The sequence below is a fragment of the Pomacea canaliculata genome, linkage group LG4 (genome assembly GCF_003073045.1).
Source record: "Pomacea canaliculata isolate SZHN2017 linkage group LG4, ASM307304v1, whole genome shotgun sequence".
NCBI classification, from domain to species: Eukaryota; Metazoa; Mollusca; class Gastropoda; order Architaenioglossa; family Ampullariidae; genus Pomacea; species Pomacea canaliculata.
Window position 1 is genome coordinate 16,999,584 of NC_037593.1, and position 16,103 is coordinate 17,015,686.

At 43.2% G+C, this 16,103-nt stretch overlaps 1 protein-coding gene across 1 annotated transcript in view; it reads right to left on the minus strand.

Annotated features, from left to right (window-relative positions):
* Positions 1 to 1,235, minus strand: part of LOC112562992 (aquaporin-2-like) — a 41,117-nt gene extending 39,882 nt beyond the window's left edge. Inside the window, exon 1 of the mRNA XM_025236660.1 lies at positions 311 to 1,235. The gene's annotated coding sequence lies outside the window, so the exon portion shown is untranslated. The remainder of the gene's footprint in view (positions 1 to 310) is intronic.
* Between the last annotated feature and the right edge of the window lie 14,868 nt (positions 1,236 to 16,103).

The following is a 16,103-nucleotide window of genomic DNA, read 5'->3' on the forward strand; positions in this document are numbered from 1 at the left end:
AGGTACAGAAAGACAGACAGAAAGAAAAAAAACATGCATTCAGAGAGAAGGAGAGAGAACAGAAAGAAAGACGATAAGAAAGGAAAAAACATCATACAGAGAGAAAGAGAGAGGAAGAGATAGGAAGAAAAAAACATGATACAGAGAGGAACAGAAGGAAAGACGGACAGAAAGGAAAAAACATCATACAGAGAAAAAGAGAGAGGAAGGGATAGACAGAAAAAAACATCATACAGAGAGAAGAAGAAAGAAATCACTCTCTCATGTTGCCAGCAGGACTATAAAGCTACCGTCTCATCTACAGACTTACTAGCAGCTGGATGGGATCCTGACACCGAGAGGAGGTCTCTTACTGCAAGATGCTACCACAGCGTCGATCGCGACTGGAACTAAGACTTCTGCTCCGCCGCACGTCAACAGCAACACAGCCGCCGCCGCATCATCATCACTGGCTGCACGAGCGGCGCGCTGGGAACCCGCGGCGATCGCCTGGCCCCCCCTTTGCCAATTTGCAGGAAGTGAACGAAAGCCGCTTACAACGTGAGCCCTGGCCTCGGAAGTGCCTTTCTTTTTTTTTTTTTTTTTTTTCAAAGAGCTCACAACTTGGAGAAGCCATCCTGTCTAGCAAAGCAAGCGACACACCCGCCGCCCTCCGTCTACCCATCACTCCTCCTCCTCCCCCTCCTCTCTCATTCCACGTTTCAAAGAAGTTGGAGAGACGAGGCCCGCGATTTTTTTTTTTTTTTGTATCCCCTGACACCCATATAACCCCTCATCCTCCAACATTACCCTTTTCTTTGTGCAGTGTGCGTGCACACTGTTATATGTCAGGATTACTCATCTGAAACGAAAGTCTTACAACTTTTTTTTCTTGTTCTTTTTTTCTTCCCCCAACCTGTCGCCCCGCCATTGGTGTCGGCAGAATCAGTTTTACAGCTGTCACGCTCTTTAGCGCCGCCTAGGTTTCACTTTGCAGACAGAGCTGATGCCATTATTTGTGTGTAGTGGTGGTGTGTGTGGTGGTGGTGGTGGTGGTGGGATGCTGTCGATATCATCGCTCGTGGGCAAAAGCGCAGGTCTAAATGGATGTCGACAAGAGCGACAACGAGCCATTCACAGCTCAAGTGACGTTCGCCCGGTGTGCGTGACGTGACGGCAGACGAAGTAAGACGCCTTGCGATTTCACCTGCCCTCAGGTGCGCCTCACCCGAAACCTTGCAGTCAGGTGTTTACAACCCCAGGGGCAAGCAGAGTGAGAAAGAGTAATTTATAATAAACGCACAAAAAGAGAAGAGAGAAAGAAATGAATTTAAATCGTCTGAATAAAAAATATCAGTCCATTTCAATGTAACAAAACCAGTTCATCAGAATAAAAACATGCATTAACCAAGTAAAAGTGCTTATTCATACATAAATATACACATATAATACATACAATCTTAAGAGAGAAACAATATCGAACTAGTTTTTCACTCGTTCTCTCTATTTTTCTGTCACTCAAGTCGTCAAGTTTTATCTCAGCTGTATCTCATCAGCACATCATATATATATATACAAGATATACACATCATATATATACAAGATATACTCTGGCAATATTCTTAGTCTTATCTTTTCAATGTCCACACACACACGCGCGCGCGCACGCACACACAGAGGACAGCCGTCAGCACCCATTGACCCAGCACTCGGTCTGGCACCAAGGTTCCTGGCTAACCTGATCAACTACACTTAGTGATCTATTTCTATCCTCGTCAGGGAGTAATGATACCTAGCTGAAACGATGACAGAAAATAACTATAATTCAGTTTATGTGCTAAAACAAGCGATCGTTGTCCGGGGTAGATCGCTGACTGAAATAATTCACCGGGCCTGCCCATGGCGGTCAGTGTTTCTTACCAGCAAATGGCGGCGGCTTTCCTTGCCAGGAAATTGCAGTTGCCGGCTCCGCTTTCCAGCAATTCAAACGGGTGCAACATAGATGTGTATTAGCAAATAAAAAGATTATCTGACAGGCCCTCACAATCGCCGGTAGTTTTTCTCCTCACATAATAGAGCTATTTCACTCACAAGTGACGTGGCTTCAAAGGCCACCACCGGAATTAATTTCTCTTTGCTTACAAGACATAGATGTCCTGTGACGAGGGAAAAAAACCCGAAATAATGATAAAGCTCAGCAGTAATGATAGCCCTGTAATCTTGTGGTCGTTGTGGGAGTGAAGTATTAGAGACCGCAGTTATCTCGTGATGTTTCTTGTGAGGACGATTTCCTTCTCCTCTTTCTCTCTGTCTTTTTTCGCAGCCATCAAAGCAGTGGGGTAGTCAATCAACAGCTGGGTAAAGTATGTAACATATATATGTAACATACGGCACGGGTATCGAACCTATTGATGTACGCCTCGGACTGAGATTACCTCCTGACACTCAGTCACGCACGCATGTACACGTCACAGTGTAGAGAACCTGGGAAACTCTACTGAAGGTCTGTGAGGGACTCTTAGTGCAACCTGCTTCCACGTGTTTGCTGGGAGGATGTCTAACCTTACTCCTAATACTTTATAAACATTTAAACAGACTACTATGTCATCCTCTGTGTGTGTGCGTGCACCCAGCTCCTGGACCTTTCTCTGTGAGGGGCTGACCTTACTTCTCTCATCCCGTGATGGGTGACGTATCTCTTATAGTCAGCAGGACTATTCAAGCCGGTCTGGCTGCTATAAGGCAAAGGATGAGCGGCATTGCTACTCCAGACACCCGATGACTGAAGGCGCTGATGACGAGGGTCTGGCTAGTTTGACCAGCGACACGCGAGTGTCCCCAGTCTGCTGGCAAGAGGCTCATACGTCACTCACAGACGCGGCGGCGAGAAGGTCCCGGAGCAGACGACAGTCTCACGAGATTGCTTTCCAGCAACAGATGACGAGATGCACGAGCTGAGGGTCGATACTCAGGGTGACACGCATGAGTGCAAATACTTTGTTCACTATGCACGAACTGAATGAACTGGTATTTGTATTTCAGCGCACGAATTCCTACGCATGCGCGTGCATGTGTGTGTGAAGAAAAAGGTTCCCATACTCTCTTAGTTACAGACTTGGTGAGCCTTGAACCACAGTCTCTTTGCTCCACAGTTGAACCCGGGTGTATGTCCCTGATCCCTGTATGAACACGCTCGTACATGCAGATCTGTGTTTGTGTAAGCTTGGATAGAAAACATTTCGGACCCCAAACATTTTTTTTAAATCGGAGGATATTTTTTTTAAATTTGTTGAGGTAGGGGAAATAATGATGTATGATGCTTCACTAAACATTACATCGTGAGCTGGTGCATGAAGTGCTCTCTTCCACCACAAGACAACGCCACCCTATCTTCCGCCACCCCAGAATCTGAAGTATCGGTAGTGGTGGTGTCGGTAGTGGTGGTGGTGTGTATGTGCGTGTTCAGGGGGAGGTAGTTTTTGTATTTTTTTTTTTGCTTCTGGAGGACCCCCCGGAGATTCGCAGCTTGCAAGGGTAACTTGAGCGTAAAAAGTGCAACCGATAGAAGCGGCGTATCAGTGAAACATCGAGCGAGCTGCTAACCATGTCGCCCCGCCAGCCAGCCCCGTGTTGCCAGACGAGGCTTCAACGCCTGTGTTGTGAGTGGCTCGCCGAACCTAATGAGGGGGGGGGGAAGTTTCCCCACCTTTCCACCCGCTCCCATCCCTTCTCTTCCTCTCCTGCACAGCAAACACTTCCCTTCCTCCTCCCCGCTCTCTCACTCCCACCTCGGAGATTTTTACCCGCTAGACCTTTGGACGCTGTTTGACAAAGTGACTCGTTCCTGTAGTCTCGTCACTGAGGGTCTCGTACAGACAAAACATTCTCACCTCGCACTCTCCCTCATCCCTTACCACTACCTCCCCCCTCAGTCTCCATCCCACCACCGACCACCACCACCACACACACACGGAGCAGAAGTTCATGGAAGCTGACTTGACCAGAGGTTGAAGTGAGTCAACTTTATGAAATCTCCTCACTCGCTTCTGGCAAATCTCGCCATTACGTAATCTCGCGAGATTCGTCCCAGAGCCGCCCTGACTGTCGCGCACCTGTCATTCCGTCACGTGGCGACGTCACTCAGGGTAGAGCGTTTTCGTGTTCCACACACGTCACGTGAGAAAAGCCGAGTTCTTAAGTAATTTTTAAAGCTGTTGTTCTTTTTTAAAGAGATCACCTAAAGGTCTTTTAACACTTTTTTTTCAGTTTTACGAAATGTATGTAGTACCCATTCTCAGGGTTGAGAAAAAAATCGCGAGAAAATGGAGTGGCTGAGTGCGTGCATCCCAGCACCTGCATAAAGCATACGTGCCAAATGCCAGCTGTAGATGAATGTATTCGTCTAAAAGGGACACAAATCTCTCATGCCGAAGCAGAACAAAAGCTATTTTCCTGACAGAATTTCTGTTCCAGCGTCAGAGTCGGTCCATGTATCACGAGAACAGCCCCTTTTAATCGTGTTTTATCTCCATTTTGAATGGTTTTATTTTTTAAATTCTTACTTTTATTTTGGTTTTTATATTACCTTCTTCCCCCTACCCTCTCATCCCACAACTTCCATCATTTACACTCTAAGTTTGCTCATGATGGCGCTTTTAAGATGGCGAGGGGGAGCAGTTCCCTTTGGGCTCACTTTCGCGCATGAAAAATATTTTGCTTTGTTCTTAGTAGTCAGAGAGAAATAAAGGAGATGGTCTCCACAGAGAGTTGTTTACACCTCATCTGACCGAAGGCTATGGGCATAAATGTGTGATGTTCACAGGAGGAGAAAAGTTTGCAGATGCTGACACGAAGGAATATGACATACTCGGTTTCCAGACCGCTCATTCGCTACCGCACGCACGCACGCTAGCACACGCACAATCGCACTCACTCGTACTCGACTAGAAATGCTTCACCAGCGCTCGTGTCTGACAGCCCGCATTCTTTAAAGGAAGTCGGGAGAAGTGGAAACTCGAAGACAACAAAGCAGGCAGGTGTACCATTACCAGACAAGCCTGCAGGAATTTTAAAAACACTGGTCGAGACAGTGTAAGTGGCGCCATCGCATGCACCTCGTGTACTTGCCCCCAACCGTCATGCTGAGCCTGTGCGTATGTGTGCGTGTCCGCGGGCGTGCATGTGCACACCAGAAAATACTCCTTTCGAAAGCCATTTTTGACAGTCACACAGCCTGGTGCTCATCACATCTGTAAAAGACGGATCCATCAAGAACGATGTACATCTAACTTGACAATATTCTAGTAATCCAACAGTTTATGTTTCCACGTTTGTTTTGTTTTGTTTTGTTGTTTGTTTGTTTGTTTGTTTGTTTGTTTGTTTGTTTGTTTGTTTGTTTGTTTGTTTGTTTGTTTGTTTGTTTGTTTGTTTGTTTGTTTGTTTGTTTGACGTAAAAGCCAGACCAACTGTCCTGTCCTGGTTTCGGCCACTCTCTGGTCCACTAAGTCTCTCCTGAATATTTTGAACATGCCATTTGTGAAAATAAAGAACAGAGTTTGGGATGTTTTTGAAGTTTCTCTCTGTTTTTAAGCTTTTCTGTTTGTTGACTTGCATTAATTAATTTTAACATAATTAATTTAAATATTCAGAATCTGGTTTAATATTTTTACTTTCCTTTCCCTTTTTTTGAACTACTATTGCTATTACTATCTCACTCACATACACACACTCCTTCTCTCTCTCACCCACACACACCTCCTGAAGACTGACCCTACAAGACATCATCACACAATAACACCATCGTTCACAAATAACTTGTCCTTTTCTCCCCTTCCTCAGCTTGCGTGGAATGATCAAAAAAAGGAGGTAAACAAAGACAACAACCTTCTTCACTTTCCGTGGTGCAATCCAGGACGATTCGATCGCGTACTGTGACACCGTCTGCGGCTCTCGACAGCCAGCTAATTGGTGAGCAGTGCTCAGTGTTCTTGCGGGCGGATTATGGATTGTTGCTAAACGTAGCAGGTCAACACGCTCTTGTTCACCGACTCCACGCCATCTTTTATTTTTTTTTTATATTATTAGGGCACTGGAAACGTCCGCTCTGACAGCAGGTATCACATTATCTCCAATACTCTGCTCGATCGTTCACGCTTGGAGGGGGGAAAATGGAGAGAGGGAGAGAAAGTGAGGGAAGGGGTTGTAGTGGGAGGGGTTGGCCGCAAGCAGGCGTCGACTTACATTGTGGAGCGATTCTCGTCAACGTCACTTAAGGTATCTTCACACGATCCGACGGTGAGTCGACGAAAACGGGATTAGGTCCGAGATATGTGCAGCGAATGGGTTTTATCCAATTTTCATGGAAGAAGAGTTCTTTCCTGAACGGTTTTAAACAAAAATAAGTAAAGTTTGTGCTGGAGACGACATTGCACTTCCTGACTACTGAATTCTGTCGATTTATTTTAACCCTGTTAAATTTGTTGCGGACTTCAGTGACGCGGTAAGGTACATAGGTCAATCCAATCTTCTATTTCTTAAAATAATTAATTTTAATAAAATAATTCCAAAGTTAAAAGTCCGACAAATATAGACGACCATCTATATATATATAACCCTAATGCAACAACATTGCCAAACATTTTCAATCGTTTGGCAATATTTGTTCAGTTAAGACCGGCCATTAATACTGCAAAAATTGCTTTTAACTTTGAGCTGAATTGACTCGGGTTCGCCTTTAAGTCAAGGTATGTTATTCAGGTTTTTTGAGTCCGTGTAAGCAAGTGCGATGGGCTTTCTTGATCATTTGCATCCTTGAAAATAAAACTGGAAAAGGAGAGTAACGACCTCTAATAGAATCTCATAGTTTACACATCAATATATTTTTTTCTAGGGATCAATGCAGGAGGAGTCCCATGCATTTACTTGTAGGTTAGCTGGGCCTAATTTCTAGCCAGCAGCGAAAGGGTCAAACTTTGAGCGTTACCACCCGCCCCACACGCTCCACCCGCATAATTCCATGGGTCCTCATTATCTGCACGTGAACGATGCGTTACATGAACATCACTCATTCTCGCTCTGAGTGTCGACACGATTGGTGGCTTTAGCCAATGGCCCTAGCCGTCCCTAATCTTTTTGTTGTGACGATCTGCGGTCCGTATTGGATTTAATTTCGCAGAACGACTCACAACAGAAATCTGGACATGGTATCATTTCAATTAAAAATTATTGACCGACCTTTAAGTGCCTTGCCGTTGGACGAGGGTATAAATTATTGCAGGTGCATCTCTGTTTTTCATAGCAGTCGATGAACATGATTCATCTCGATTCCAAAAAAATCTACCCGACAGTTAAGAAGCTGGGCTTCCCACTAGCGAAGCACAAAACAGCCATAATTTCGATTTGCAGGATAAGACACGGTAGACATAACTTTTGCAGTCAAATCTTAGGTTTTTGCTGATTTTTTTTTTTATTTATTTATTTAGTTATTTTTTATTTATTGTTCAGAGTACTGATTAGGATTGTTTACAAATAATCATTATCTCTCGTTTATAGTTTGAAATTCACAGACTTACCTCGGTTGACGTCTGTTGACATCTGTTTCATTCGGCGTTCCTTTCTGCATTCCTGTTGCTTCCATAAGAACGACAGTCAAGGCTCGTTGTCGTTCTTGCCAGAACACTTTACCATTCTTTCATCGGCAAAAGAATGAACGCTGGTTAGAGCCCTTTGCAATTTTTTTTTTTTTTTTTTTTTTTTTTTTTTTTGGCAATCGGCGATGCGTGTTAGCGCCCAACGAATGATTTAATCAATGCTTTCCCCGCATGAGTGGTCTCGATTATTTCCTGTTCTCTTGTACGAACCGTGCAAACGTTCCTTCTCCAGGCCGAGCTCCACACACGGAGCTTGCAGACATCGAGAATGGTACTGCGGCTGCTCTACGACACGAGTAGGGGTCTGGACTGATGTGCTACAGAGTTCGGACGAATCCGTGTGGTTACTGTTTTGACAAGTGTTAAATTCTTACTTAGAATAAATGTGCGTGAAAGAGAAGAGGAGAGGATGGAGACAGGAGGAAGATGACAAATAGTAAGAAAGTTGAAGCATAGCTAAAAGTATGTGTCTGGGGTTCCTCACCCTCCCTCCAACCTTGACTTTTATAGTAAATACACATTTACCTTGTACTCAAATTTCTTGTAGACATTAAAAAAAAAAAAAACCACACACACATGCGGTGTTCGCAGCCGTGAATTCTCTTTGAAGACAACGGCGTGGTACCGCGAGTAGCTTCGCTTGTCCGACCGAAGCCTTCCCTTTCCCTCCTCCTAACCCTGGTTTTCAATAAATGTTGACGTTTTTAAGAGGCAGATGGTTAGTATCTCTGGCCAGCCTTTTCTCTCATCTGTCTGCAGCCTTGCAGCAGGGGAGGTAATTAAGCGTCATCGGAAATGTAAATCGGATGGCGAGTAACGACTCCCCCACCTCCCCAATACAAGAGTTTTTCACACAGCCGACACGTGTACACCGGCAACTGATTCAAAAAGCACCCCATCAGTCCCCCCTTTTTTTTACGCTCGGACGACCGCGGCCAAATGTTGCCGTCAAAACGAGTTCGGTCTGGAATTTTCCCTTCAAACAAAAGACTTCCAAACTCTTCGATTTTAAAAGACTTTGTCCATGCTCAGCTTCACAGTTCTCAGTTATGATTAAGGTTAAAAAAATTTACTATGACCAAGCTGTTGCACAGTTCTTAGCGAGGTGATCTGAATGTAAAAACTGTTAGCCCAAAATCTTGGTCTGTTGTAAAAATACTGGCTGTGAGAATAGGTGAACACCCGCATGTGTGTTTGAACCAAGAATCTCTTTGTGTGTACGTGTACAATGTTTAGCTTCTTTGCCACAATTGTATGTCAGTAACAAGAGTTTACATTTCTTCTTTGTTCTTAATTAAACTGCTTTTTGGTTCTTGTTCTTCTTGTTTATCATTAACAGTTGAAGGACGACGACGACGATGACGATGATGACTGATGATAATGAAGAAAAAACAACATCTTCGGTCTTGAAGTACAACTCGGGTAGTCGAGAATACGCGCCTAGCTTAGCAAGCAAGCATGACCAGTGTTCCTGAGAAATCGAGCGTTGAAAATGATAGACTGGAAACTTCTAGCAAGGGGTTCCATTAAATATAGACATCACTGAGAAAAAAAGTGACGACAAGATCGCGAAGTGAAGACGAGAAAACGGCAGGTCCGTTTGAAAACGTGTTATGCAATTAGCCCCAGGAATTATGGAATCAGAATTACATTTTATGTTCTTCTGTTCAAGTTACCGTGACTTGAGAAAACAAAAGTATATTCCTAAAAAAAAAAAAGATATTTCCAGTATCCGTCAGCTTCTCGTTTCTCCTTGTCATTAGCTAATGTTAGTAATCTGTCAATTACATCTATGATGCGTACGAAGTTAAAATTTGTAATGAATAGCTGATTATTCAATGCAGCGTTCAATTTAAATTCAATTTAAAGTTTCTTGGCTTTTGAACCCCTTGAAATCGGCTGAAGGCCTACTCAATAAAATTCCAAATTCAATTCAAGTTCTCTCTCTCTCTCATCCCCCTCCACCCCTCACACTCTGATCAAGATGCTGCTGATGTTTCCGAACCCTCGTTCATCGCTTCTCTGTCTCTCTGCAGCCTTGTTCAATGGACTGCTAAATGGTCTCCTGGGCGCCACAGAATACTAGGAGAGCTAGGCGGTTTTGTCTTAGCTTAATTAACAACCAGAAAACGGATATTTTTACAACAAGCCAAGCGGCCAGAAATAGAAGCGAAATGATGTAAACAGCGCACTTTGTGTGCACGTGCCAGAATATTGTTCCTACAAATAGATCATAGCCCTGTAATTGATTCTCTTCTAAACTTTGCCAGAGACAAGCATGTAACTCATAGCCTGCAATATTATTAACGCCGCTGAGACTAAAAAAACCAAGTGCCTTGGTAAATAAGCTTACAACACAACTTTCATTTATGCACAATTTTTTTTTCGTATGCGCAATAAATGACTACATTTAATAACAAACGTCAACAATTTTTTTTTTCAGCGAGTGTCGACTTCAGTGGAATTGTCGGTCATGCGGACTGAAATATCGTTATAACCTCCATATTTTAATTCTTTCTCCCCCATTTCCCCACCACCACTACCACCGCATTTATTCTTACTTGTTACGGCGCTATGCTCCTCGAACTGTAACAAGGAATAAACTAAACTACTCTTGTTAAACACTAAGCCATTAACAACTATAAAGAAAAAAAAAGCAGAAAAAGCGAGAGAAAGAGTGAAATAAAGAAAGGAAGGAAAGTCGTCTTGCGATATCTGAGGCATAAGCGTAGCATTTGTCTCCCCGCTATGCTGTCTGCCCTGTGGCGGCCCACAAGGTCTGCTGCTCGGTGTTTCCAATCAATGTTTGTCTTGCTAGTCCTCTCGTATTTGCTTCATCCGGGATCCATTTCAAATGCTGCTTCGTTATTTCAGCCGTGTTTCATAATGTTTGCCGTCCACCTTTTTCAGGTTCGTCACAATGCTTTGATCGCCACTGGCTTTTAATTTCCGACCGGGAGGGCAAATATTTAAAGGGAGGTAGCTACTGCTAGGCGAAGACGTTAACTGTTTTTGCTTGTTATTTCCCTTGAGATTCCCTCCGCGTGTTTGCACTTCAGGCCGCGTTATCATTCAGCGTGACTTTCACAATCAAGAAGCTCCCCTTGAACGGTTTCCAAGTTACCGAATGCCAAACATCACGTGTGGCATTACATCTCCAAGAATCTCTGGCTGATTAGAGGCCAAGAGGGGCCTCCTTTTTTTTCACTTACATGTGTACGTGCGTGCTTGAGTGCGTATGACAGATCTCTGACCAGTAGCGTAGGAAGAGGCTCAGCTTTTGGCGGGAGAGGGGGGAGGGACTCCATGCTGACAGCGAACGACGTTCACATTCTTGTCCTTTTTTTTATGGGAGGTTGCCCCCTTCTCCCTCCCCCCCCCCACCTGGTTCCTACGTTTATGTGTTTTATATGACATATGGAGCACCCCTGTCCATCTCCAAGCCGTATTATGGCTCCATTTTTGGAGTTTATGTCCGACTGTTTCAGTAAATAGTTGTCCAACAAGATATGAAGCATTTGCAGCTGTCACTGTTAGCTTGGTTTTGTGACTAGGAAATATATAGTTCCCCTCTCTTCTATCTCTGTATGTCCGCCTCCCTTCCTGCTACCCTTATCATTTTATCCCTCTCTCTAAAACAAAACAGAAAAAAACGCCGACTTTACATGAACATCTACATATATTTATGAAAAATTAGCACTTAAAAATGTATGCAAAAATATATAAAAACAGTATTGGGCTGATCAAAAACAATAAGTTGTAGCGTCGAAATATGTAGATGAAGACGTGATGCAGAAGAGGTACACTTCATTGCAGATTCGGGAAACACGTCGATCTTGAATACTGTCGAAGTCAGCCACATTAAAACAGCTAAGGCAGAGCTGCCGCACCTTACCATCTCTCACTGATTACGTCAGGGATAGGGAACAATTTTTTTTACTTCAAGGGCCATTTTGATATTTATAACATCATTCGCGGCCCATACAAAATTATCTACTTGAAAATTACCCTTCTCTTTTTGGTCAAGCTGTAGTTTTGCCATTGTGTTATCACTTTTGTAGCGTGTTCAGTCCTATCCTGCATGGCACTACTGTCCTGTGAGCGATCACCACAATCAACAATAAGGTGAGCAAAAAAGGTATTCTCCTCCTATAACAGGCCTAAAGAAACAATGCACGTTTGGAATCTGTAAAATACATGTTTAAAATAAGAAAGTTCCTATAAGGGACAGAGTAGTAACAAAACCTTTTTCCTAACAATTTGCTGCTTGTAGTTGTGCAGTGAAAGAAGAGGAACAGCAATAATAATAATGACTATTCAGTACACAAGCACATACCTGTTCATGACATTTACAGACACGCACAGGCATGCTTCCACATGCACAAAAAAAAAAAAAAAAAAACCCAACTCATAAACCCAAACAAATTTTTCGCAGCCCAAGTTTTTCTCCATTTGATCATCCTTTGGAAATAAATGAAAGGATAGTGTTGGACATTTGTAAGCCCGAACTGTTTACTAAGGTACACAGCAAACGTCGACGAAATTTTTTTTTTCCATTGTATGAGTCGACATGCATGGTTAACTAGAGAACGCTATCAACAGCCGCCATTAAACTGAAAGTGGTTTACCCTTTCAAACAGACCGCAGGCAGCCGACGAGAAACATATGTGTCTGTCTCGTAGTGTACTCAACTACTAAAGTGTGTGTGTTCTGTCTATCCCATATAGACGTTCGTTGCCAATCCCTCAAAATGTACGTTATGTTATTCACTTCATCATAAATCTGTGCAGAGAGTGTGATATATTTTGGTCGTTATAAATTCCCATTATTATAAATTTATGATGCTATGAAAAAAGCTCCTAGACTTACAGAAATCTGCATTTGCCTTGGCGGGCTAGATCAAATTATTTCGCGGGCCGGACGTCCCTACCCCCAGGCCCGGTTCTACCTATTAGGCGAACTAGGCAATCGCCTAGGGCGCAGCGACCGAGGGGGGCGGAAAAAATGGCCTGCTTTTTTTTTTTAATGAATAATTTTAGGGAAAAATGTCATTTTCACAAAATGATATTAGCAGGACACTTTTCCTCTGCTTGTAGACTGACCACCAAGCTAGTTTCTCAGTACATGTATGACAGGAAAACCCCATTATCGCATTATCCCAGGGCGCACCTGCAGTGACCACAGCTAACCGGCAGGGAAGTAGAGGGCGGGAGAGGGGCGGGGAAGGGAGCTGAGAGGGGCGGCGTTGGTGGAAGACAAAGGTGGAAGGTACCTTTTCCTCAGCTTGTAGGTTGACTTCACCACCGAGTTTCTCAGTTCATGTAGTGATGTAGTACAGGAAAACCCATTATTACAGGGCGCACTTGAAGTGACCAGCTAACCAGCGGGGAAGAAGGGGGCGGAGAATAGACAGCGGAGGGGCGGGTTGGTGGATGGGGCCTGGTCAGTGCGGACCCCTACGATGGAGTGGACCGCATTCCACTAATACCAAGCTCACCTTTCTTTCTTCTATCCTACTTTGGAAGAGGTTCCACACTTATGCATTGAAAACACTGCAGCTGACATCAGGGACAACAACACTGACTTGTGTTTGCTACTCGAGTTTCTCTGTGGTTATGACAACAGTTTTATGCTCAATATTGATTACACTTACGAACTTTCAACCCGAAGGAACTTACCTAATGTCACCAACGCGTTCTTAGTTAATAAGAGTATTAAAGTCTTTAGCAGACAAACATCAAGGTAGAGCCATTTGAAGTTTATAGCATATCTACTTACTGACACTGATGGCCTATAGTCTTGTACTTACTGTTGTGACTCATGGTCGTGAATATTTAACTTTCTTATTAATTATTAAATTTCTGTTCGATTGGTGTATTACGCTTAATTTAGTTGTCAAATTGTAATGTTTATTTTAATTATCTAAGAGTGCATCTGTTTGTCTACAGTTTGAATGGCTAGCTTGTTGTTATGCTCCATTGACAGAATATTTGAAATTGGTTATTAAGAGATAATGCGTACTAAGACCTACAGTCTATATACTTCTCTTGTTTTCACCAAACCCTATGCTGGACACCACGCAGTGTTGATCACTGGACTGTGTTTGGGGAGCTGACACCATGATTTACAACTTTGCATTGTTAGCGTCCAGAAGACTCTCTCTTGACAGACCTTGCTCCCCGCCCACCTGTGAGGTGTGACTTTGGATGGGAACAAAGTAGCTGCTATCAGGGTGGTCTAGAGCAGTGGTTCTCAAAGTGTGGTCCGCGGACCACCGCGGGCATAAGTCAGGTGGTCCGCGGCTGACAGTCGTCATATGTCAGTAAAGTGATGTTTAAAGTGATGCATTCCTCGCATTAACATTTTAATTACAAATAACGAGGTATACGTAGTTTTATGCCTATTACTATACTACTTTTCCAAAAGGACATTTAGTTTTGAATTAAAATGAAACTAATGCGCTAATTTAAATTTGAAGTTCATAGTACAGACTGATTTTTAGGCCTTGGTGGTCCGCCATAGTTTTTGCTTAGGTCTTGGTGGTCCGCCATAGCTTTTACTTAAGTAAAGTGGTCCGCGGTCCGAAAAACTTTGAGAACCACTGGTCTAGAGCAGTGGTTCTCAAAGTGTGGTCCGCGGACCACTAGTGGTCCGGTCCGCGGACCACTAGTGGTCCGCGGGCATAAGTCAGGTGGTCCGCGGCTGACAGTCGTCATGTGTCAGCAAAGTGATGTTTAAAGTGATGCATTCCTCGCATTAACATTTTAATTGCAAAGTAGTTTTATGTCAATTTATTACTATACTACTTTTACAAAAAGACATTAAGTTTTGAATTAAAATGAAACAAATGCGGCAATTTAAATTTGAAATTCATAGTACAGACTGATTTTTAGGCCTTGGTGGTCCGCCATATTTTTTACTTAGGCCTTGGTGGTCCGCCATAGCTTTTACTTAAGTAAAGTGGTCCGCGGTCCGAAAAACTTTGAGAACCACTGGTCTAGAGGCTGGAAGCTGTGATAGCTTGAGTTTTAGACCACACAGCAAAATAAGACCAGAGCAAGGTGCTACACATTTCTTGTCTCCATCAGTGTGCACTCCATAAAACCTTTTACACGAGTGTTTGAAATCCCCTACTCATAAGTGTAGGTCTGATTTGGGAGGCATGCAAGCATCCATGTGTGTTTGATGCACGCCTGCAATTGAAAAACAGACGTACTTTTTCTTGACAAAAAGTAGTTTTTACTTATAAGTTATTAATCAAATCTGACAGCAAATTCTCGAAAAAGATTTAATTTTAATAAGCCATTCTTTGACACTTCTGGGTTCTAACGCCTCTGGTCGTAATGAGTTCTTGTAGAAAACCACTTTTCTACTATTTTTAAGCAGCAAACATGTAGTCAGTTCGCTTTTACTTGTTAGTTTGTCTGTGAGGTGAGAAAGAAGAGAACCATTGAAAGCACTTGCCGATGGAGGTGCCACCTAGGCAGGCCCACAGGTAGCGATAAATCTGTCACAGTTAATGACCAGTCGGATCAGACTAGCAGACTGGACAAAGAAGTTGGTGCGATGTTACTTGATAGTTGTCCGTGAGATGAGAAAGAGAGAGGAGAGAAAGATTGAAAGGACCTAAGTGGGGTGGTGGAGAAGGGTAGAGATAAATCTCTACCACTTTAAAGAAAGTCAGATCACATTACCAGGGCTGGACAGCCAGAGACTGAGGGAAGAGGTAGTTGTAACTTTGAACTTAAAACCCACAGGACGATGTACAAACATTTTCTGAGCGGCTTCAGACATCTCGTGCTGCTGTTTGAATTTACTTTGTAATCGTCTGTTCGGGTGCTTGGAGCTATCATCCTTCCACAGCTGAGTCAGTAAAGGTTGTGAACTGCATTTAGCCTGCCAGACTGAACAGAGCTACTGTCCTACAGCCACTTCATGAGAGTTTGTACAGATAAGTTCGCATGAATTTTATACAGTGTGACATAGCTGTATATATTTTATTAACACGATTTATGTCTTTCTTCACATTAATTTCATTTCCTTATTTCTTATAGTGCTTATTTTGATTGTGTGGATGCAACGGGTTGCGATAGCGGTGGTGTAACTTTTTGCAAAACTTTTCATTGCACAAACGGGTCCGTGACAGTCTGGTGGTCTTTATCACATCACAGTCGCATTTAGTTCTGAGACAGACCGCCGCAATCATTACTGGTGATATTTCATCCTAGCTTTCTTGTTTGAACTGCGTCCATTGAAGACAGATTTAAACAGATTCAGGAGCACAGTGCATTATTTGGATTTCTTTATGATATCCAAAGCATTTCTGAAAAACCAAGGAAGGACATTCTACTTTAATCTACTATCTTGCGAGGTCTTGGCAAAGGCACTAGTGCACAGAGACAGCAAAGACATTGACGCGGAGGAACTCTGTTCTGAATTACAGGTTGTGGCTAGAAGACTTCCCAAGCCTAAAAT